The sequence below is a fragment of the Tursiops truncatus genome, chromosome 10 (assembly GCF_011762595.2).
Source record: "Tursiops truncatus isolate mTurTru1 chromosome 10, mTurTru1.mat.Y, whole genome shotgun sequence".
In the NCBI taxonomy this organism is placed as follows: Eukaryota; Metazoa; Chordata; class Mammalia; order Artiodactyla; family Delphinidae; genus Tursiops; species Tursiops truncatus.
In genome coordinates, this window is record NC_047043.1 from 4,589,758 (window position 1) to 4,613,476 (window position 23,719).

The 23,719-nt window shown below is 48.7% G+C and overlaps 1 long non-coding RNA gene across 2 annotated transcripts in view; it reads right to left on the reverse strand.

The window, feature by feature from the left end:
- The window catches only part of LOC109551554 (uncharacterized), a 178,990-nt gene that overhangs the window by 2,094 nt on the left and 153,177 nt on the right, over nt 1-23,719 (reverse strand). The window contains exons 4-5 of one of the 2 annotated variants that reach the window (XR_002178353.3): nt 14,545-14,662; nt 12,020-12,828 (exon numbers count right to left, since the gene is read on the reverse strand). This is a non-coding gene — a long non-coding RNA (uncharacterized lncRNA). Of the gene's footprint in view, nt 1-12,019; nt 12,829-14,544; nt 14,663-23,719 lie in introns of those variants that run through there. The other variant, XR_012334310.1, reaches the window with a different exon arrangement.

Genomic DNA, 23,719 nt, shown 5'->3' on the forward strand with positions numbered 1-23,719 from the left:
TATTTTTATGGACTCCCTGAAACCCAAGCCAGGATGGAAAGAAAGAAAACATCCAGGCCATGCAAGCCTGTATCATTTTATTTGGTTTTCCCTCCTTTTCTTCTACTCAGAAATAGTGGAAGAAAACTGGAGAAGGGGCCAGAGAATGTTATGGAAATGGTCAAAGGGATACAGCGAGGTTTCCACACAGAGGTAGACTAAAAAGGTTAAAGTGTGTGAGTATAGAAAAATAACATCTGAGAAGGCAGAATAATAATAACAACTGTTTAAAAGCGAACAATTAGTTTAGCATTTGCTATGTTCCAGCATTGAGCTGGGTATTTTACCTGTATTTCAGTTCTTAATCTCAATAACAGCCCATGGGGGATAATCCAAGGACCCCCCTTATAGAGGAGGAAGCCGTGGTTAGTAAAGTGAGGAAACAGACAGACCCCTGCTTCTTCAGGCTCGTGAGCTCAGGGACTGGGACTCACATCTGTCCGAGCCCATCCTAGCTCTCACCAGCTGACGCTACCTTAGCTGTTTGGCTGGAGGCTATATAAGAAGCAGCACTGTGTGTTATAGCCTGGCAGTTTCTTTCAAGTCAAGCAGCAGACAGGCTGAGAACAAAAGGTAGCGACTAAAAAAGTGTTAGATTAACTCACTGATGGGAGCACAGAAAAGAAAGAGCAGGTTCAGCCTAGCTGTCAGCCCTGGTGGTTCACTCCCGGGGACTGGGACACATTATATTTCTGCTATAATTGGGCAAGGAACTCAGTGTCAGACAAAAGAAAGTATATAAGGAAAGATGCTTTCTCCCAAGCCCAGGCTTTTCTCTCAATACTTAGTTGTGATCCCTGAAACTCAACCACTCAGCAGGTATTTACTGGGGCCAACTGTGCACCCAGATCTCACCCTAGCCCGTGCCCCTGCTGGAGTCCCCCTGTCACCCTCCTGAGCAGCTTGCCAGCATCCGTCGCTGGAGAGAGGTTATTCTCTTCACCAAGCGTGGCCTCTTCACCCCTTTTCACATGTGACTCATGTTGCCTGAGTCCCCTTCGGTGGCAGCAGGTGTGGGGCTGACCTGGTGGATGAGGGCTCTGTGCAGGGTTCCATGGGGATGGGATGGATGAAGGAAGGAGGGGGAGGGGAGGGGAGGGGAGGGGATGCCAGCCTGAGAAGGGCATCCGGACAAGGAAGCAGCATTGAAACCAAAGGCTGATGGCGGGAGCAGAGACTGGAGGGGCAGGGAGCAGCTGTTCTGAGGGTGGAAGGAGATCGGGGCACACACGGGGCCACAGCAGCCTCTCTATGGACCAGAAGCCGGAGTTCGCGACGGGGCAGCCGAGAGCCGCCGGGCACTCAGTGGCCATCGGCTTCTTCCCAGGTTTACTTCTCCCAGCCAGACACACTAACACTCGAGTCATGACTTTCCCCATGGCAGGATCACGTGTTTGTGATCTCTCGTCCTGTCTTAGTCCGTTCTGCTGCTGTGACAAAGACATCACGGAGCAGGGAGCTGAGGAACCACAGAAATTCACCTCTCACGGTTCCGGAGGCTGCAAGTTCTAGGTGTGGGCAGATTCTGAGTCTGGTGAGGGTCCCTTCCTGGTCCCTGGTTCATAGACAGATGGCCAGACAGACGGTCTTCCCACTGTGCCCTCAGTGGCCGAAGGGGCGGGAGCTCTCTGGGGCCTCTTCGGTAAGCACCGTAACCCCACCCGTGGGGAATCCACCCTCATGACCTAACCACCTCCCAAAGCCCCCAGGAGGCAACCCCATCACCGCAGAGGGTCAGTTTCAACATCAGAATTTTGGAGGGATGCAAACATTCAGACCTCACAGCTCCCTTACGTTTTTCCTTTCCCCACTTCATTTTTGGTAATGAAACGGAAGAAATTGAAAGCTTAACACAGAAACTCCTCTACTGAAAATGATCCCAACCACCAAACAGAAAGAATAGTTATGTGATGTGATAGAAGTGCTACATATCCCTTCGAAAGCAATCGGATTACAATATATAAATGTATCAATGTAATGCCTCGTGCATCTTAAACATACACGATGTTATATGTCAATATATTTGACTTTTTTAAAAAAAGAACGGAAGGAATAAACTCCTGTATTGGTTACCTGTCCACGTCTGCCGCTGTTAGTAATGACCCCCTTTGCCAACCTGGGAGACAAACGTCATGTCTGGAGTCATTTAGAAGAGAAAGGTGCTTTTCACCCGTCTCGCTCCCTGGCCACCATTTTTCCTAATCGAATCGGATTTTCCCTTTGTTGCCTCCCAAGGTACCAGACTATTCGTTTGTCAGAGTTGAGTTTTTCCCCTTCACTTTCACACCCTGAGGCCTATCTGTCTACAGTTGTTTGGTTTTTGTTCAATTTTTTAATCGGATCTCATTGTTCACTATTTTATGTGTTCTCACTTCAATATTTCACGGCCACATTCAGGCTTCCAGAACCTTGGGCTCAGGAACGAGCTACTGAGGTTCATCCCTGAGAGCCGAGTGGCGCCTGTTCCACTCAGAGGGTTCGTTCCCAGACCCCGGAGAAACATCCCTAAAAGTTAGAAATTAAAAATGAGCACAGCTGTGGTAGGAAACCAATCCTCCCTGTAGCAGAAGACACGGTTTCATCTCTTCTGGATGTTTCGGGCTGGAAGTGGTGATGTTGGCTCTGCCTTGTGGGCGAGCTTCTGGGGGCAGAGGCGGACAGGAAGGGGGGCCTGGTGTCCCAGCCCCGCAGACGTGCATCGGAGCCTCAAGGAGAGAGAATCGACAGCAGGAATCTGGGCCAGTAGCTGACTCACCAGGGGTTCAGAGCCACCAGGGTACCCGTGGTACTTTGTGGCACCCCCATGGCACTGGGGTACAGGGGCAGGAAGGGAGAACACAGCACGGCTTGTTCCACGAACCTGGGAGAGCCAGCCCAAAGCAGGGAGGGGAGAGTCAGGCCAGAGCGCAGGTGCCACGCTGCCCCCGGAACACACAATGGCTCTGCCTTTCTGCAGCTTCGACAGCTGATGAGAACCCGGGGGAGACAAGAATGAGAGAGGAAAGAACTGCTCTTCTGCTGACAGAGGCCCCAGAAATAACGAGCGTGGAATGTGACGAGAGTCTGCAGAGATTCCCTGATACACAAGTGGGGGGACCAGTCAGTGACATTTCATTCCTTTCTCCTCGTTAGAATGTCTTCACAAGAACCCACAGACTGACACCTAAGACGTTCCAGCGTTTCTGGTGGGCAGGATTTCCCTCCTCCAGAGCCACGCCAGGATGGGAATCCACTTCCTTACCACGTGCTTCCACCCCAGCCCCTTCTGTTCCTCACTGGCATCTGGGGGTCCACTTGGACCTCCTCGTAACCTCTGCGCCATCCCCGTGTTACTGCTTTTCTGTCCACTTGAGGACAGGCGGGACGCGCTGCTCCTGCTGGGAAAAGGGCCCCTTCCTCCCCACCCTCCTGATGACAAGTGTTAGAATCTCTGTCTGTCTGTGTCCTGGATGAGCACACCCCAAATCCCCACAGCCTATCCTTTACCGTATGCCCAAAGCAAATGTGTGGCAGGGTTCATAACAGAGGAAACTCCAAACTCAGGGTAATTTACAAAGAATGAGACCTTCATGTATATGACCGGAATGCAGTGCGCAGGGAACATCGTCCTAGCTACGCAGGCAATATTTCTAAGTAACAGTTAATGGCCAACTGCTTGGAGCTCTATCATGTCCCTTCTTCTTTAGGCTCCACAAAAAACAGATATAATCTCATCCTCAGGGTCCTGAGCCAAACGCCATACAGCAAAGGTTCAGACTAGCAAACGAACCAGGAGGAGGTAAATTAACCAATGAGAGGAGTATACAGTTAGAGTTTCAGCTCAATCCGCTCTCTAACTGTATGACCAGGACTCCTGGGGCAGCTTTCCAACATGCAGAATAGACTTTATTTCAAAGAAACAAATGCCTTGTCATGCAGCCAGACCAAATGCCATGATGGAAACTACCACTAGGATAGACGGCACCTTTGGGTACCCCCTCCCAGGGGAACCAGAATCAGTTGCGTATGACTTGACAAGAAGATGACACCCTTGTGCAAAGCAAAGGGGTGCCCATCCTCTGGGCAGACAGGGGCCCATGCTCAGACACATGGCTTGGTAAGTGGACACATGCCAGATTTCAGTCCCCAGTCTCCCCTTGTGCAGTCCACAACCTATACAACCTTACCCAGAGACCCAGGCCAAGCTTTGGAACCTTCTCCCACCACATGGCACAGGTTGAGGAAAGAGAGCTAAACAAAGGGAACCTTCTGCCTCAAGAAGCCACCAGTCTCTGCCTGTTGATTGATGGTCCCTGATCTCACCTCCAACCCACCCTATCCAGTCCCCACTCACCTCTACCAACCAACCAAAGTTAATAAGGTGACACCCTAGCTAAGATTTATTCTGGAGGCAAAACTGCTAAGTGGAACAAACACATTGACTTCTCTCTAATCTTGCTTGTTCACTGCCATTCCTCATGTTGACTCGGAACTCACTTTGTTCCATTATAACAACAGTCATTCACAACCTTGCTCCATGACCTGAAAGCTTTGGAACGTCGCTCCCTCCAAGAAGCCGTCTGTCTCTGGTGCCCAGGCTGGGTGAAAGGTCCCTCCTGGGGCTCCCCAGCACCTCCCCTTGACCATGGTGTGACTATAATCGCTTTTTGCTTTTTGTCTCTTCTACTAGGACATAAGCAACCTGAGAGATAAGCCGGGTCTTGTCCACCTCTGCACAAATTCCAGCACTGGGCTTAAAATATTTGTTGAATAAATGGTCTAGGACAGAAAAAGCATGCTGGTGGTGTCCTGCACTAATTTGCTAGGGCTGCTGTAGCAAAGACCACAGACTGAGTGCCTTAAAACAACACAAGTTTCTGTTTAATCCATTTTCCCCGGCACCAGAACCCCACAGGGTCATCAGAGAGACCTTTCTAAAGCACGAATCTGGTTATGTCACTCGTCGGCATAAAGTTCTTAAAAGCCCCCTGCCTCGTGCCTGCAACACCCTCCGTCTGTGGTACCGTGCCCTCTGTAACCTGGGTCCTCCGCCTCTCGCCAGCATTCCCACCGTTCACTTTACAGTGAAGCAACACGGAGCCGCTCGCGTCTCCTGGAGCACAAAGTTCCCCTAAGCTTCCAGCTTTGCACAGGCTGCTCCCGTGCCTAGAGCGTGCTTCTCCCTTACCTGGCTGCTCTCCCAAGGTCTCTGTTGCGATTCTGCTCTCTCTGGGGAGCTGTTCCTTATTCACAATGGGTTAGCTTCCAACAAGCTCCGTCGCATCCTATCACAGGGCTACTCACTGGGCTACGATCACCTGTTTATCTCTCTGTCTTCCCCACTGGACTGGGAGCACCTTGCAGGCAGGCACTGCGTTTTCTCCAGTTTCTAATAGAGGGCCTGGCACTTAGTAAACTCTGATCGATTCCTGTGGAGTTGAATTGTGTCAGAACCAACAGGGCCCCCAGAAGTGGATTTCCTACCGCTCCTCTGCCACCCCCTTGGTCGACGTCCCCGATTACTACCCACTGTTTGGTCTCTTGTCAACAATATGCTCCACCCTGGGCCCTAGACTCCACCCTGGATCCCGGTGTGCCCTCTCCAGACCTCCTTGTCTGAGCTCCCAGATTTGCAGCCTGTCTTTAGACTCACGTGGCTGAGTGCTGAGTGGGGACCACCCTTTGATCCCAGTCATCCTCTGTGGAATTGAACCGTATCAGAATCCACAGTGCCCTGGGAAGTAGATTTCCTTCTCTGAACCTCTGTCTCCTTTGTCTGAGCCCCTACTGAACACCAATACTGACCAAGTGGACCACAGTTTCCTGGTTCACTTTTCCACCCTGCCACACCCGTCTGCCTACACCCAGGCCATCCAGGAGAAATCTGATGTGCAGGCCATCCATGTCATTTAAAATTTTCTAGAAGCCACATTTTAAAAAAGGAAAAAGAAACAGGCGAAATTAATTTTTTAAGCAATAATTCCACCAACAGCAGCTTTATTGCTTATGGATTTTTTTTTTTTCTCCATACGGCTTGGTGTAAGTGATCTGAGTTCCCCCACCAGCGATCGAACCTGCACCCCCTGCAGTGGAAGCATGGAGTCTTAACCACTGGGCCACCAGGGAAGTCCCAGGTGAAATTAATTTTAATAATATATTTTATTTAACACAATATGTCCAAACTGTTATCATTTCAATATGTAATCAATAGTTTAAAAATTATCAGAAAAATATTGGACATTCTTGTGTTCATACTAAGACTTCACAATCTAGTCTGTATTTTTCACTTGCAGTACACCTCGATTTGGACCACCCTCATCTCGGTGCCTAACGGCTACAGGTGACCAGCGACTGCCGTGCTGGACAGGAGATGGCGTGTTAGTATTAATGGTAATAGCTAGTGGATACTGTGTCCTTACCACCTGCCCAGGGCTCTGCTGAGCCTCTAAGACTTTTCATGCATTATCAAACTTACCTCTCACAGCAATCCCATAAGCTAGGGACTTATGGTGCAAATGAGGAAACAGTCTCAGAGATTAAGAGACTTACCACTGGTCTACACTGTCTCCTGACCGATGGAACACTTAGTAAGCATGGGATTTGCTAACACTTAGAAGTCACATATCGAAAGTGCATGTGAAGGCTAAAAAATGCTCTGGATAACATAGCTAAAAAGTTTTGATGAGTAAATTCACATTTTGAAAGTCATCAGAGAGAACAGCCATATCCTTCCAGAAAATACCCCTCTGTGCCATGGCCAAAAAGTGGATGAAAAGTCCGACAAAGGGTAACATTTATTATGTTCTCAGGCTTTGAAAACTTCAAAAAGAATTAGTTTAGAGAAAGTTCATTTTCAACAGGTTAGACAGACAATTAAAATCAAGCCGGTTTCCTTCTTTGGTCCCTTCATCCAGCAAACTCTGTCAGCCTCTGGGGCCAGTGCTCTTAGCCTGACATGCAGTGGCAGGGACATTAGCTGCTTTCTCAAGTGCTGTTTTCCAAGACTTCTCTGTGATGGGGATCAGTGGTTTCCTTCTCTTGTCCTTGTGAACTGAGAGGGATGCCCTCCTAGCAACCGGAAGGGGAGACCTGTCCCCATCCTCAACATATGGAATAAAGATCATCTTCCACCCATAGTCTTAGGTAATTAAACTTTTCTTTGTGCCATGATTTATCCTCTGGGAAATATTTACCCCTTTAACCTTTAGACTTTACATATAAAATGTAGCTTCTTTGCAATTAGGATTAAGTTCTGTTTCAAGGGACAGAAAATCAAGCAGTGACTTACACAAGTCAGAAGATGAGCTCTCTCTCCCATGAACCTAGGCAGCCCATGATCAGTGGGGCTTGAGTTTGTCTTATTTTGTGGCTTTAATCACCCTCCACAAATGGCTTCTGCCTCACGGTCCAAAATGGCTGTCCAGATCCAGTCATCTCATCATATTCTAGCCAGCAAGAGAGGCAAAAGGGCAGGGAAGGAATAACCCCTCTTTTAAGGACTCTTCCTGAAAGCTGTATATCCCATATTGACCAGAACGTAACACAAGGCCATCTAAGCTTCAAGGGAGGATGAGAAATGTAATCTTCTCCCTGGGTGTCTTCAGCAGCATGTGAACGTGCCTCTCAGACACCTGACCGCAGGGAGTGCAGTCGTGCGAGGGCCCAGCTGCTGTGCTCTGAAACCCATCACTGCATTTGCAGCGAGATCAAGCTTGCAAAACGCTGCTCCCAGCCTGAGGGCATCAGTAATTCTAAGGCAGCTCTTTGCTAGGAGTCGTATGACTTCTGTGATGGGCAATGTCGGCTAGAGGACTGTATGAATTATCTGCGGCTGCGTAACAAATGACACCACATTTTAGTGGCTAAAAACAACACACATTTATTATCTCTCAGTTTCTGTGGGTCAGGAATTCAGTGCTGTTTGGCTGGATCCTCTGCCTCAGGATCTCCCTCAGAGCTGAAGTCAAAGTGTGAGCAAGAGCTGAGGTCTCATCTGAGGTCTGACTGGGGAAGGACCTGCTTCCAAGCACCCCGGTGGTGGTTGTCAGGATGCGTCTCCTCACAGGTTGCTGCACTGGGAGCCTCAGCTCTTTCCTAGGTCATGGCTGGAGGCCACTTTCAGTCCCAACCTGGCAGCTTGCTCCAACAGAATCAGCACGAGAGAGAGAGAGTCCAGGAAGACGGGGGTCACAGGCTTTCGTAACAGCATCGGGGAATAGACATCCCATCACTTTGCCATCTTCTATTCATTAGGCGCTAGTCACTAGGTCCAGTTCATTCTCAAAGTGAAGGGATTATACAAAGTCATGGGTACCTGGAGGTAGGGGTCATTGGGGCTCATCTCTGAAATCTGCCTGTCACAAAGGTCCAAAACTTGCCAAACTTTCTTTAGAACTGCACTGTAGTGTAAGATGTTCCCATCCAGCTCCTTCCTTCCTCCTTCCTTCCCTCCTTTCCAACCTCCCTCCCTCCCTCTCTTCCTTCCCTCCCTCCCTCCCTTCCTTCTTTCCTTCCTTTCCTCCCTCCCTCCCTCCCTCCCTTCCTTCCTTCCCTCCTTTTCTCCTGCACTTGAGGTCAGACCTGCTCTGTGTTCTGGTGGCCCCTCCAGCCTTCCTCTAGCTGCCTTTCCATCTTTCCTAGCAGACATTGTCCCTAACAAACTCCTTGCACGTTTAATCCCTTCTTAGCACCTGCTTCTCAGAACACCAGGACTAACACAGTGGCCATGGGCAGCTAAAATTGTGCAGTTTCTGTTGCTGAGGAATAAGAGAAGAAAGGATTCTGAGAAGTCTTGCCAATATCCCTAATATAATTCTGAAATCACCCACCTGTGGGTCTCAGCACATTCGATATTAAAGGTAAAATACAACTTTTCCCCCAAGAAATTTAAATAGCTGGAAAGACATATTTCTACCTTGGTCCATATATGTGTATTGTACGTGTTACAGTAATCCTTAACCTGACTTAGAATTTAAATTTCTAGAGAGTAAGAGTCTAAGAATAAAATCAATATGAAAAAATGATGATTCCAAATCTTATTTTTTAATGCATAATTTTAAAGACAGACCTTAGGTCCCCAAATATTTTTAAGTTGCAATTTTCACCTGAGTCCTTAATTCTGTACTGATTTTCCAAAAGTGGTTAGTAGGTTCATCTAAATTTGCTAAGAACTCAGCTTTAGAGAGTGGGCAGGTCTTAGAAACTCAGATAAGGGCTGAACACTTAATTTGGAAAAGGTAACACTGAGTCAAAAGGTATAATAAATTGCTCTGACACATTCTTGGTTTGCCTCACGTGAGAACAGCCCACTATGTTTTTATTCATCGTTGCTGTGTCTGCTTTATCATTGTTGCTAACATGAAATATGCAAAGAAATACTCTATCTACAGAAAATTCCTCTCATTTCCCTTTTGCACCACTCAGAGCTGATAAAAAGCTGGAGAAAGGGGTTAGTAATCTTTCTTAATACTGTTTCCCTAGGAAGTCCAGATTGTGTAGTTCACAAGCTCAGCCAGGAGGTGGCAGTCATAACCAATGAGAAAATCCTGACCCTCTGCCTCTAGCAGTTTTGCATTGCCCAGCGGATGCTTCCTGGACCTAATCTCATTCTTATGAACGCGATTTCCTTCTTACAAAAACACCAGGCCCAAACAGAAACTAACCTCATCCTGCAGATAAAGAATGTTTGTGCCTTACATGTTGTCAGACTCTCTTAGCTATAGCCAGACCTTCAGTATTTTCCCAGCAGCAAGACAAGAGGCAGCTGCACATCACGGGAAGCAGAGTGGGCACATGCCCCGCGCTGAAGCCCCACATCTTATCACATGGGCCTTCGTGGTGGGCGGAAGGTGTATGAAGGGGGAGGACTCAGCTGGGCTGCTAGACCGAGTCCAGCTCCGGGAAGGCTGAACAGCTGGAGGATTCTGCAGGAAATAACAAAGAAGCGGGGTAGCTGTTCTGTTGAGGTCACAGTGCTGTCCCCAAGCCCTGAGTCACTCAGACCAAGTGCTTTCCCACCAGCAATGCCCACGTGTCTTCCTCATGCCAACACGGGTCTGGCGAGCTTTCCTGAGAGGCGGTTCGTTGAGATGGAATTATTGCCACCTCTTAAGCTACAGAACTAGGATGGCTGCTCAGAGAGTAAAGGTTTCTGGAGGGTTGAGGAAGCCACTTAAAGAGTCCAGACCTGACCCCAAGGGCAGTGGGTGCCAGTCAAAGATTTTAAGCAGGGCAGGGAGAGGGTGGACGGAACAGAACGCAGAGGGGGCAAAGGAAAGGAGACAGAGGACGTTCTCTTCCTGTCCCTGAGTCTCAGCATCCAGCCACTTTCATCGTACTTCTCATAACATGTTGTGAAGAGTGACAACGTTCCTTAGGCTCCTTCCTCTACTGCATCTTCGCCAGGGCAACAGCCCCCCATTTCCAGCGAGTCCCGGGTGAGACAAATGATGGCAGAGCTGCTCGTGGGCTGTGGCGTCGGAGGGAACCAGCTTCAGGATTTGGAGCAGCAACATAAGCTCTCAAACCTTATTTCCTTGTGCGTTAAGTAGGGGTGAAAGTACAGCAGCTCAGGGGCTGCGGTGAGGGTGGAGTGAGGCCAGACAGGGAAGTCCTTAGGACAGCGCTTGAACTAGAGAAAACGCTCGATAAACTGGTTACCATAGACGGAAACTCTACCTGGGAAGTGCTCATGAAGCCGGGCAAATCCACCACCAGATGCTGAGCGAGCCCTGGGGCTCATCACACCCACGATTCTATAAAGACCCTGCGCGCGCGCGCGCGCGCACACACACACACACACACACACACACACACACACACACACAGGCATAAAGGGCTTCTCCCCCGTCCTACACACACCCACTGGGTCTGCTTAGAGCCACCCACTTCTTTGCTTCTGCCAAGGTGCCCTGGAGGTGTTCCCTTTTCCATCTGCTTGAAAATGCACCCAGAGGGCCCACCTGGGGTTCAGCCCTCTGGGATTCTGTACCCCTGGGATGGCCCTGACTCTGGCCCACCATCCAGGGCTTACCGGAGCCAGAGAAAGGTCACCGGCTGCTTTTGATAAGTAACTAGAAATGTCGGCCTCTACAGCATCAGACACCTTGAGACGACACCAAGGCTCTGCACGTGTTTGAACCGCAGGGAAGGGCAGGTGTCCTGTGAGGTTAGAAAGATGGGAAATCACAGGAGTCACGTGAGGAAAAGCCACGCCTAGAAACACCACGTTCACACCTGTCGGCCCCTGAGCCGGAGCCCGCGCCCGGGGAGCGAACCCGGCGCGCTGCCTACCCTGCTGCAGGGCCTGCCGGCTCCTCTCGCCCAGCATCCAGTGAGAACTTGCACTGCTTACCAGCTCAGCCTTCACCCAGATCGACTCCAAATGCCTTCCCATGCCAAACGGGCGGGCAGCGAATGGGTCAGCCTTCCGTGTCCAAGCTTCCAAAGCTCTGAAGAGGGGTCCCCCAGGAGGCAGGGGCAGCTGCTAGGACCAGACTCTTCTAATGTAACTGAAGTTGTGTAGCAAAACCTGTGAGGCCCAGCTTACAGCTTCCTATGCCCCAAATGTGGTTTTGAAGGTTGGTTTGGCATGTTTTCCCATCCAAACAAGGAGGCTTGGAGAGTGCATTTGTAGAACTCCCTAAAGGCAGTCAAACCCTCTCCAGGCCTCATGCAGAGACTGGGAAGTCAGGGAAAGCCTGACAAGTTTTGGGGGACTGGACCAAGGTCAGAGTTGGAGGAGAATTGACAAGAAGCGACCCGGGGGAAGGTACACAGACACCCAGGGAGATGATGAAGGATTTTGGAAGCCACTTAGGAGTTTGGATTTACCTTGAGGCCAATGGGGCACCATCTAAAGGTTTTATACAGGGGAGACGCCGGACCACAAAGTGTGGAACCCTTCTCCCCTCAGGGGTTGGGACGGTGGGTGTGAACTCAGCAGGGAAGAGCATGCGCTTGTGAGGAAGGACCTGGCCTCTCCCCCGACGGTGGGCAGGGAAAGGGACCCTGAGGATCTCGGCTTTAGTATTGGGAGACAGAGCAGGGACGAGGGGGTGTTTGTTCAAAAGGCCAACAGGCCACCAAATCGGAGATCAGAGGGCTAGTTTTAGGTGGGGTGCAGGTGTGCATAAACTTGGGGGATGTCTGCACTCTGCTTTCTTGGAAATGCCATCTCCTCCCAGCCTGGAAGCTTCCATCAATCCAGACACAGCAACTGCGTGGCAGTGCCAGGACTGAAAGAGCGGTGCAAAGGGAAAGAAGTTTCTATTGTTTGTGAGGCATTTGTTATCTCTAAATGTGGGACAAAACCAAAGTCCACTGCCCTTCAAGATGGAATAGACTGATTTCTCTTCGTGCACAGGGACTGCACGGAACTTGAGGCTTGTGGGAAGTCCTTTGAAGTTGAACTATTTTTATGATATCATAGTGTTTTTCTAAAAGGAAAGATAGTATAAATAAATACACAACCTGCAGCACCAATGATAAGGTTACATTTTTTCTTTAAATTAATTAATTAATTTATTTTTTGCTGCGTTGGGTCTTCGTTGCTGTGCACGGGCTTTCTCTAGTTGAGGAGAGCGGGGGCTACTCTTCATTATGGTGCGTGGGCTTTTCATTGCGGTGGCTTCTTCTATTGCAGAGCACAGGTTCTAGGCGCGCAGACTTCAGTAGTTGTGGTGCACGGGCTTAGTCGCTCTGCGGCATGAGGGATCTTCCTGGACCAGGGCTTGAACCCGTGTCCCCGGTATTGGCAGGCGGATTTTTAACCACTGCACCACCGGGGAAGTCCCAAGGTTACGTTTTTTTCTATTTAAATATATTAATAAATAAATCCAAGGGCACTCAAGGACACACATCCCTAACCACGGGTCAGTTAGTGCAGGAGCAGACTGGCCAGGCTTTTGAACTGAAACATTTTTATCAAAGCCACACCGACGTTGCACAAATGACCACTCGTTCTCCAAACTGCACGTTTTGTAATACAAGCATTTTAATTTTGCTTGATATGTATTTCCTTTACTTATAAATTTCACCTATTTATATATTTTTCATTTGTTTGTTGGTTGGTTTTAGACAAAAGCCAGGGTTAACAAAAGTTAACCAAAAATACACCCAGAAACATAGGCTTATAGTGCCAGAAACTCCCCTCTCGAAAGCAAGAAAGTTTCTTAGCTAATTTGTGAAACCTTGGTAGGCTTCCATGAGATTTCGAAAATAGTTGCATGGCAAGATGGCTCACATATTTCTCCATGAATAGATTAGAAACAGATTGATGAGTATTGAAACAGAAAACATAAACACTACTGTATTTCATGTAATCTGAGGCTCCTTCGGTGTTATTTAATGAAACACCAAGCAAGGGAAATTGTTGCCATCTCACTGTATGTGTCACAGTGCTTTCTTAGCACTTAGAATTTTTATTTTAAACGTGTTAAAAGAACTCTTTTAGACCTGTTCGAACACAGAATGTATTATATCACGTATCACTCTTCTGCATACACAAAAAGGAAATAGAGGCTAAATACATTGGTTAAGGTATGCCTAAAACTCTTCCCCATGCAGAATCTACCTCTTTGGAATCACATTTGAGGCAGGACCTCTGGAATCCATGTTCTCCATCCACCACTGTCCTATGAGCCATCGAGGGCTTTCAGGAGAATTTTGGTAAGGCCGTATTTCTCCTAAAAGTGCTCCACAGTTGTCTTCAGGATTTTCCTCCAAACCTCTGACACCCATTCTCTAAGCTTTGATGCCCATACAGTACCAGCAACACTATGACACACAGCTGCCTACTTCACAGCTAGAATAAGAGATCTCAGAATGGCTAGAGCACGAGAAAGTGTTCCTCCTAAAATCAGTGAAATGGGTGCAATGGACTGAATGTCCCTCTAAAATTCATATGTAGAAATGCTAATCTCCAATGTGATGGTATTCAGAGGTGGAGCCTTTGGGGGGGTGATTGGGTCATGAGGGTGGAGCCCTCAGGATGGGATTAGTGCCCTCGTAAAAGGGACCCCAGAGAGCTGCCTCCTCTTTCTGCCCTGTAAGGACAAAATGAGTTGTGACCTGGAAGAGGGCCCTCACCCAACCCTGCTGGCACCTTGACTGCCATGTTTCAGTCTCCAGAATCGTGAGCAATAAATGTCTGATGTTTATAAGTCACGAAGTCTGTGGCACACTGTTATAGCAACGGAAACTAAGACACACGATCACTTGAATTTAACATGCGCTTTTGCTGTCTCCCATCTCCACTTCCCCCCACTCAGATACAGGGGTGTGTGTGTGTGTGTGTGCGTGAGTGTGCACACATGTGCATACCTAAAGATAACTTTGGGAGAAGGAGGAAAATCTGGCATCCGTGATAAAAAGTAGGAAAGACCACATTTGAAAAATGCACGACAAACCCATGGTTTCGGACGATCACAGCTGTCAACCATCCAGTATACCCGAGGCTAGTCCACAGCGTGACTCAGACCTACGGGAAGCTAGACCTCGTGCATTAGGAAGCCGGGGGATACTCACCAGACAGAACAGCACAGGCTTTGGGGGCAGCCCCTGCAGGGAGTGGATGGTGGTTTTCTCCTTTAAGTTGCCCAGTGGCGCTCCCATGACCATGCTCCCTGAGTTCCAGGTTACTCGGCTGCGAAAAAGGACAATTATGGTGCATGTCTCACAGGGGGTGGTAAAGAATAAATAAAGCCACCTATGGAAATGCCATGAATTAAGGCCAAATACTTTTTGGTTGCCCCCGCCCCATTTATCCCGCCCTCAATATACAGCCCCAAGCTTTACCCCAAAGACTGAAAATAAATCAGAACCGAAAACAGAAAAACCAGAAAAAAACCAGAGAAACAAAATTAAAGCGTGTTTTTGTCTGTATTTTACGGATTCCTGAGAGGAGACAATTTCTCCTGAAAACATATCTTTGTGCAACAACATATAAACATAACAGCTAAAGACTGGGGGCATTTTTCTGGCATTCTACTACAGGGTTTTTTTTATACAATTTTTAAAGCTTACACTCAATTCACAGTTACTACAAAATACTGGCTCTATTCCCCATGTTGTACAGTACATCTTTGCGCCCTGTCTTACACCCAATTGTTTGTACCTCCCATCCCCCCACCCCTATATTTCCCCTCCCCCCCCCACTGCTAACCTCTAGTTTGTTCTCTGTATCTGTAAGGCTGTTTCTTTTTTGTTCTATTCACTATCTTTTTAAGAATAGTATGTTTGCGTGACTCAGATCTGTAGAGAGATGAGTTCTGCTCTGTCCTTGGTATCCATGAATGCAGTCAGACTCTTCCAGGCAGTGGCAAGTTCAGCCATGGGCAGATGGTCAGCGATGACGCAGCAGATCCCGAGCCTGGCTGCTCAGAATGGCTCACCCCTCCCTTTCCTAGGTATACCTCCTGCAGCATCCTCCCGGGCCACACCAGGTGAAAGGCCCCAGCACAGGACAAGCAAATATAAACCTCTGCCTTCCAGGAAGCCCACAAACCTCCTTCCCTGGGGTTGGTTCCAGTCAAAGGTTGGGCTTGATTCCAGTCAAAGGTTGGGCTTGGCTGCAGTGGGCAGGAAGCCCAAAACGTAACCCAAAACTCAACAACGACTTTCTTTTATGGCTCTGGGAGATCAATGACTCACTTTGCCTTGGTTTCCCATCTCTATAATGAGAAGAATAGCCTCGTCTCCTCTGTAAGTGTGTTCGGAGGACTAAGAATTTGTGAAACGTGACTGCTTTGTACCCTCTAACGAGTGGAACACAGAGGTATCGCTAAATACGACTAAGGCATGATTATGGCTGAACTTCCAGCCTGACCATTCAGTAAACCATATTCCATATTCCCCTGTGTATACATACTGAGAGAGAAAGAGAGAGAGAGAGAATAACCCTCTCTCTCATTCACTCCTTCCTGTTCTTGGTGTGTGCCGTTTATTTCCCCTCTGCTTCTAGAAACAGCACTCCTTTTCATTGGGCATCTGCACTCTCCCCACCATAACCACAGCACCCCATCCCGTCTCATTCCTATTTGAGAGCCCCAGGCAAAGACCCAGGCCTCAGGTCTGGCTAGTTAGAAGACTCCAAGTTCATTAGCCCTGGTTTCCCTGAAAGCAGAGTACCTCACGTAGCAGTTTATTTGGGAAGAAGGTCCAGGGAGCAGGAGTGAGGCAAGGAGGAAAAGTCACCACAAAGACGTGCTACTGGCCATCAAGGCAGCTGCCTGGAGAGAGATCTTGCGAGGCTCTTGGAGAAACCCATACAGGGCATCTCAGAACCATCCGCCTGATGGACGAAGGACAGGAGCGTTTCTCCGGTGGTCCCTGCCCCAGCCTCACTGGCCCTTATTTACAGGTTGATCCTGTGAGAGTGCTGGGAGGGGGCCCTGCAGGCGTCCCTCACCAGGGCTTAGGGGAACCAGGGTGGGAGCTGGAAACATCCCAAGCTGAGATGGGACACGTGAGCCCCGAAGAATCCTGACCGACGGAGTGTGGACGCAGCGCCTAAACAGCCCTGCAGAGCAGGGAACATCGTGACAGGAGGGATCACCTTGCTGGACAGGACCACCTTGCAACTCACAACAGTCAAGCAGGAGCCCCTTGAACTTGTCGTGTACTTGGAGACCAAGCGCTTAAGCCTCTGATGATTGTGGTGAATTTTCTATGAACATATTCAGACAACCAGGAAATCGCAACAAAATCTTATTTTAGTAGATACAGAACTTACAACAGATATCATCTATCTATCTATCTACCTATATTGATCTATCTCTATCTATCATCTGTATTTACCTCTATCTATCTCTATCTCTATCTATTTTATCTGTATATCTATCTATCATCTATATACCTCTATCTATCTCTATCTCTATGTATCTATCTATTTTATCTCTCTCTCTCTCTATCTATCATCTATCCTACAGAGGGAACTGTCAGGAGGGAGCTTGGTGATCTAAATTTTCCAACGAATCACAGTCCTCAGGGTCTCATCTCCTTGTACAGTCTCAACTGTCACCTCTAAGCATGCGATGCTTACTCCACATCTTTGGGGCAAACCCCTGTCCTGAAGGTTCCTCCTGCACTTGCAGTGGCATTCTGGTTGCTCCTGCGGGTACTTTCAGCTCTCCACGTCTAAAACAAATCTCCACGACCACACGAAACCTCTTCTTCCTCCCAACCTCCCTGCCACCTTCCAGAACCCCCCGCCTGGCCTCCAGAGGAGCTGTCCCCCGCTTCCCTGTCTCCTCATCCAATCAGCAGCAGAAGTGACCTCTGTCTGTCTGCTCTGTTGCCTTCCTGCTGCCTGCACCACCGTCCAGGCCTCGCTTCCTTTGCGGGAGAGGCTCCAACAGCCGCCCCTGCACCCTCCACCCCCGGGCTCCCCTGCCCTAGTCCCGCCGGCACACAGCACCCCGGCCACTCGGCTCCCATGGCTCTCACTGTCCGCTAAACGCAGATTTCCCGTCCTGCGACGTAGAGTTCTCTCTAATTCACGTAGCCAAGCAGCCACCCCTGCCGGTTCCACCAAAGCACCGCTTTAAGAAATCCTTCCCAGGTGGCTTCATCAGTAACACTGACAGAAATGGCTGGCCCAGCAGGAATGGAGCTGTGTTTCTTCCCTGGCATTTGCTTTCCTCTCCTCTCCTTCCTTCCTTTCCCCTCCCAACACACACAGAAAACAATTACACCTTTAAATACAAAAGGACACTTCTCTGAAATAGCCAGCAAACATCAGGGATGTGCAGATGTCACAGCAAGAGCAAGGGGGGGAAGAAGCATAAGGAAAATATAGAAATCCCAAATTTCAACCAATAGTCACCATGACCTCTTACAGCCTTCACTAAGAGACGCATTTGTGACCCAGATCCTTCCAGAAGGATGAATCAAGGCTAGAACCAGAGATTTCCCGGAGGCTGTCCAAAGGCAAGTAGGGGCCTCTTTCAAGGCCTGGAGACAGAAGTCTATATGCCTGAAAATCATGAGAATCCTTTTTCCTTGACACCAAGGAGTTAAATAGGAAACTGTACATGCAAACAGCTATGAAGGGAAGGAGGAAGGGAAGAGAATGTGGCCCATTTCCTCACTCGGGCAAAAAGAAAATATGTTTAAATAGAACAATGAGAAGATGGTGTCATGATGAGATACTGCGTAGCGTGTCAGCTGGTGAGCTGTTCATACACAGCCTGGCCTGGAGCTTGGCCGACCGCGGAGACACTTCCTGCCTCCTTGCAATGACCCCTGTAGGAAAGTGCTGAAAACATTGTGTGTCTGTGTGCATGTTTGTGTGAGTGTGTGTGTGTGCATGTGTGTACGCAAGTGTGTGCGTGCCTGTGTGTGAGCATGTGAGTGTACATGTTTGTGTACTTTGCACGTCTGCATGTGTAATTGTGTGAGTTTGTGTACATGTGAGTCATGTGTGTGTTTGCACGTGTGTGCATGTGTGCATGTGTTTTGCACATGTGTGCATGTGTGGTTTTGCACATGTGTGGTTTGTTGCATGTGTGTGCATGTGTTTTTGCACACGTGTGCATGTGTGATTTGTCTGCATGTGTGTGTGAGTGCATAGTGTGCCCATGAGTGTCTCAGTAGAGGCCAGCACAGGCTGCTTTGAGGAACATCCATTCCCATTCCACCCAGAGCTGCCCAAGGCCATACTGATTAGTGGGGAGAGTGAAAGAGAAAAGAGCAGACAGATGAAAAATTGTCCCTCTCCCTTCATGTTCACTGTACTCCTAAATGCAGGAGCCTTTGGGGTGGACGACAATTACCCAGTACGTCTTAACCTGTATTCGGTGGACACGGACCTGTGACCCTCCCTGTGGGACCCTCAGAGAAGCACACACCTTCCCCCTCCCCCTCCCCCAGCACAGAAATAGACCCTTCCCGGCCCCCCCCCCCGACTTCCGCGTGCACCCAAGCTCCTCTCTCCTCTCTTCACCATGGTAGCCCCCGCCCCCAACTTCCTTAAATCAAAAATTGACAAATAACCCAAGGAAATGAGTACCCTCCCAATGAACTGAAGTTTTGCTCTGTGCTGTTTGGATAATACCATCCTAACAGAATACCTGGAAGTTACAGAACAGACTCATTAAACACAGCTACCAGTTCATAAGCCCTTGAAATGCCTTGGGGGTCCCAACGAAGACTCTTCCAGGGACAGAGGGCCGGGTGGTGCCTAGGTCCGGCTTAGGAATTAGATTTCATTTCAGAGACCGCTTGCTACACTGTACTGAGACTGTTTCAGCGGCTGAATCAGGCCGCCCTGGAGAAAAAAATAATTTTTTTGTGAATTTGTGCCACTTGCCTTGGGCATGGGAAAGGGAGTGGCACCGGCTTGCTATCCTCAATGGGCTACGTTCTCGGGCTTTGTCTTATCTGATCCACACAGCTCCTTGTACAATAAGTACCACCCTCATTTCATAAACAAGGCATCAGAGGGTTTTGCACTCAGAAGGGAGGGATCCTTGTGTCCGGGAGACGCGGTTTGGCCTTAGGACTCCCCATAGGCCTGGCTGAAACTTTCTTAGACCTGCACCAGTGCCCTTCTCCTTCCACCGGGGCTACACCTGCATCTCAACCCAGGGTTCTCCCAGCCTCTGTCACAGGAACCTGGGGCCCCTCGGGAGCACCCCACCCCTTCTCTCTGCTCCTAGGTGATAAAGGCTGTCGGGTCCAGCATAACCTGTTGGGGATGTGCTGTGCTGATGAAGAAGGAAAGAAACGACACACCAAAGCTGCTGCGAGAATTAGCCGTGGTTATTGGCAGGACCTAGGTGAGCCCTTCTGGGACTGGATTTTTAGGGGACTCGATCAAGGAGGCCAGAATGTCAGACTGCAGAAATCAGAAATTCATAGATTCAAGGGCAATTTCTCTAGAGTCAGGATTTAACATCGTTGCAGGGACCCCAGGGGATGGACGAATTCTCTGTTGGAGAAACTGATGGGCAGTGCTGGGTGAAGCAAAATAGCCCCAGCCTCCCTGGCAGGTGGCCAAGGAAGGGTGGAGAAGCATGAGGCATGGTGGGATGGGAATGAATATTAGGGAGGCAGAAGACCCACCAGAGGATGGTGCCCGGCAGGAAGCCCAGAAGACGCAGCTTCCCCCAGAAGGGGGACGTGCTGGGGAGGCGGACCCAGCATCTCGAGATGTTCAGGCTGGCTCTGCTCTACAGATCGTAGGAGGGCTGGCCGCAGAGCTGGGCTCATGAACAACCATGGTTAGGATGAGGGAGAGCCCCGAAGCTCTAGCAGGAGCCTGCATTTAACCACCAGAAGCTACAGGGCTGCTACCACCCTCCTGACTGGCGAGGCCACAGAGGCATGACCACCAGGGAGTCACAGACACGGTTAACAGAGCATGGTGTTCCCAAGGGAAAAAATAAACAGGCAGCCAAGAAGGGTGCTACTCAATATCTGCAAAAACAGAGGCAAGAATAGAGGACCAGGAGACGGCGGGGCTGCGCCCCCAATAAAATATTACGGCTTCTTACGTAGTGTCTAGATTCAAGTCAGCTTTCAGATTTGGAGCCCGTTGACCAGAGAGGGAGAACCCTGCAACACCGCTGCAAGCTGTACTGTGACGATAGCTGCATTCGTTTCCTAAAGTACCCCAAGTAGGTGGCTGACAAGAGAAATGTATTCTCTTACAGTTCTGGAGATCAGAAGTCTGAAATCAAGGTTTCAGGAGGGTCACACTCCGTCTGAAACCTGGAGGTGATCCCTCCTCGCTGCTAGCTAGCTGCTAGTGGTTTTCCAACAATCTCTGGCATCCCGTGGCTGACAGATGCATCCCCCCAGTCCTCCCTCTTCACATGGATTTCTCCTTTTGTCTTCACACCGTCTTTCCTCTGTGCATGTCTGTCCCTGTGTTCCAATTGTTCCTTTTTATAATGACTCCAGTTACACTGGATTAGGGTCCGCCCTAATGAACTGAACTCATCCTCATGTGGTTAAATCTGCAAAAATCCTATTTCCAAATAAGGTCACATTCACAGGTATGGGGGTTAGGACTTTAACATATCTTCTTCTGGGGAGAAGAAAACTCAACTCTAACAATAGTATCACTGACAAGGTCATTTCCTAGGTGAGTAATCACTGGGAAAAGGTGAAAACTCAGACAATGTAAGAACTATTGGGTCTGAATTGACATTGACCCCTGGAGACCCAAAGCGTCATCATGACCCCCTGTTAGAGTGGGGACCTACGAGGCCGGGCAATACATGGAGTCCAAGTTACTGTCCAGCTCACAGTGGTCCTGCGGTTCCACTGACATGCCTATGGCCATTTCCTTGCTACGTGCACAACTGTATTAGCTCTGCTTGGTGGTTGGATTAGCTTCAACTTTGGAACGCTGGTCCTTAGTCCTATCATAGTGGAGAACAACAAATAGAAACCTCTGAAAATAGCCCTACCTGTCAGGGTAGCAAATCAAAAACAATATTGCATTCTGAGGGGGGCGGCAGAAATTTGTACCACCGTTAAAGACCTCTGGGGTGCACAGTGGTTGTAACCATCCTATCTGCATTTAATTTACCAATTTGGTCCCTGCAGAAACTGAATAGATCTGAGGGAATGATTAAAACCTACAACAAATTAAACAAATAGTAGCCCCGCTCACGGGTGCTGTGTTGGATTTAGTCCGTGGCAAACAATCATTAAAGAGAATTAGAAACTGTTTGCGTTTATGTGGGATGGAAAACAATATTCAATTAGCTCTTTGCCTCGTGGCTGTATGAACTCTCCTGCCTTCTTCATAAAATGGTCTGAAGATATGTGGACCACCCGAACATCCTACAGAACATAATGACATCATGGAGATTGGACAGAAGAAATAATAGGTTCACTGGAGACCTTAGTAAAGTACATGCACCAGAGAGGATGGCAGATAAACCCTGTGAAGATTCAGAGCTTACATTTCAATGAAGTCTTTAGGAGTCCAGTGGCTAGAGAATTCCTGAATGCCCCCCTCCAAGGTAAAATACAAATTTCTGCATCTTGCCTCCCCTACCACAAGGAAAGCAGCACCATGCCTGTTGTGCCTCATCTGATTCTGAAGGCAGAACATTCTACACCTAGAAGTACTGTTCCAGCCCATACACTTTGTGGCACAGAAGAATATTAACTCTGAGTGGCACCTGCAGAGGGTCCAAACTGCACACCCACCACTGGAGCCATATGATCTGGTGGCCCATGAGGTTGGAGGTGTCAGTGGTGGGATAAGATTACAAGTTAATCACCAAAGGGGATGCTGCCTATAAGCTTAACTTATGCATCATGGCCCATCTCTGGGAACCCTGCCTCCCAGGTCATGAGCATTAAGCTAAAATACCTTTGTTTAGCTCACAGGAAACATCCTGACTAGGCCCACCTGTGAAGGACTGCAGGGAGGAAGAAATTAGCACATCCCCTCTGGAGGATGACCAGAGCCAAGAAATGTTTGACTTTACTCCATCCCCTTTTAGTATAAAAAAGCCTGAGCTCTAGCTCGGGCAAGATTGCTCTTTGGGACATGAGTCCACCATCTTCTTGGTCTTCTGGCTTCTGAACAAAGTCACTATCCCTGGCCCCAACAACTCGTCTCTCAATTTATTGGCCTGTCATGCAGCAAGCAGTATGGGCTTGGACTCGGTAACAATCATAGTTGAAACTAAAAGTAGAACTACCATAGGACCCAGCAATCCCACTACTGGGCATATACCCTGAGAAAACCATAATTCAAAAGGACACACGTACCCCAATGTTCATTGCAGCACAATTTACAGTAGCCAGGTCATGGAAGCAGTCTAAATGTCCAACAACAGACGAATGGATAAAGAAGATGCAGTACATGTATACAATGGAATATTACTCGGCCATAAAAAGAAACGAAATTGGGTCATTTGTAGAGATGTGGATGGACCTGGAGACTGTCATACAGAGTGAAGTAAGCCAGATAGAGGAAAATGAATATCGTATGTCAATGCATATATGTGGAATCTAGAAAAATGGTACAGATGAAACTATTTGCAGGGCAGAAAAAGAGACATAGACGTAGAGAACAGACATGTGGACACGGGGCGGGGGGAAGAGGAGGGTGGGATGAATTGGGAGATTAGGATTGACATATATGCACCACCATTCGTAAAATAGCTAGCTAGTGGGAACCTGCTACAAAGCACAGGAAGCCTGGCTCGGTGCTGGGATGACCTAGATGGGGGGGATGGCAGTGGTGGGGTGGTGGGAGGGAGGTCCAAGAGGGAGGGGATATAGGTATACATATAGTTGGTTCACTTCATTGTACAGCAGAAACTAACACAACATGGTAAAGCAACTATACTCCAATAAAATTTTTTTTTAAAAAGTACTGCCTAGACATGGAGATCTTTCAGGAGGAGACAGAAAGGCACTGGGTTCTCCCAGGCTTTTCTTTGGTTGCTGATCAGAGTCAGCTGCCAGTCTCCAGTGACATGGGATTTCCAGCCCATGTGTCACCCTTGGTCTTGCAAGTCCCACAGGATCTTCATCATCAGGCGAAATGTGTGGCGTCCTGAGCTGCAGGGCTGTGTGAGGAAACGGAGGACCGATGAGAGCCTATTTTTACTTTAAGAATCGCCTCTCATTCCATTCACATGAGACACTTAGAGCAGAAAAACCATAGAGACATATAGGGCAGGGGCTGCCAGCGGCAGGGGGCGGGGGGGGGGTGGGACTGTTCGAT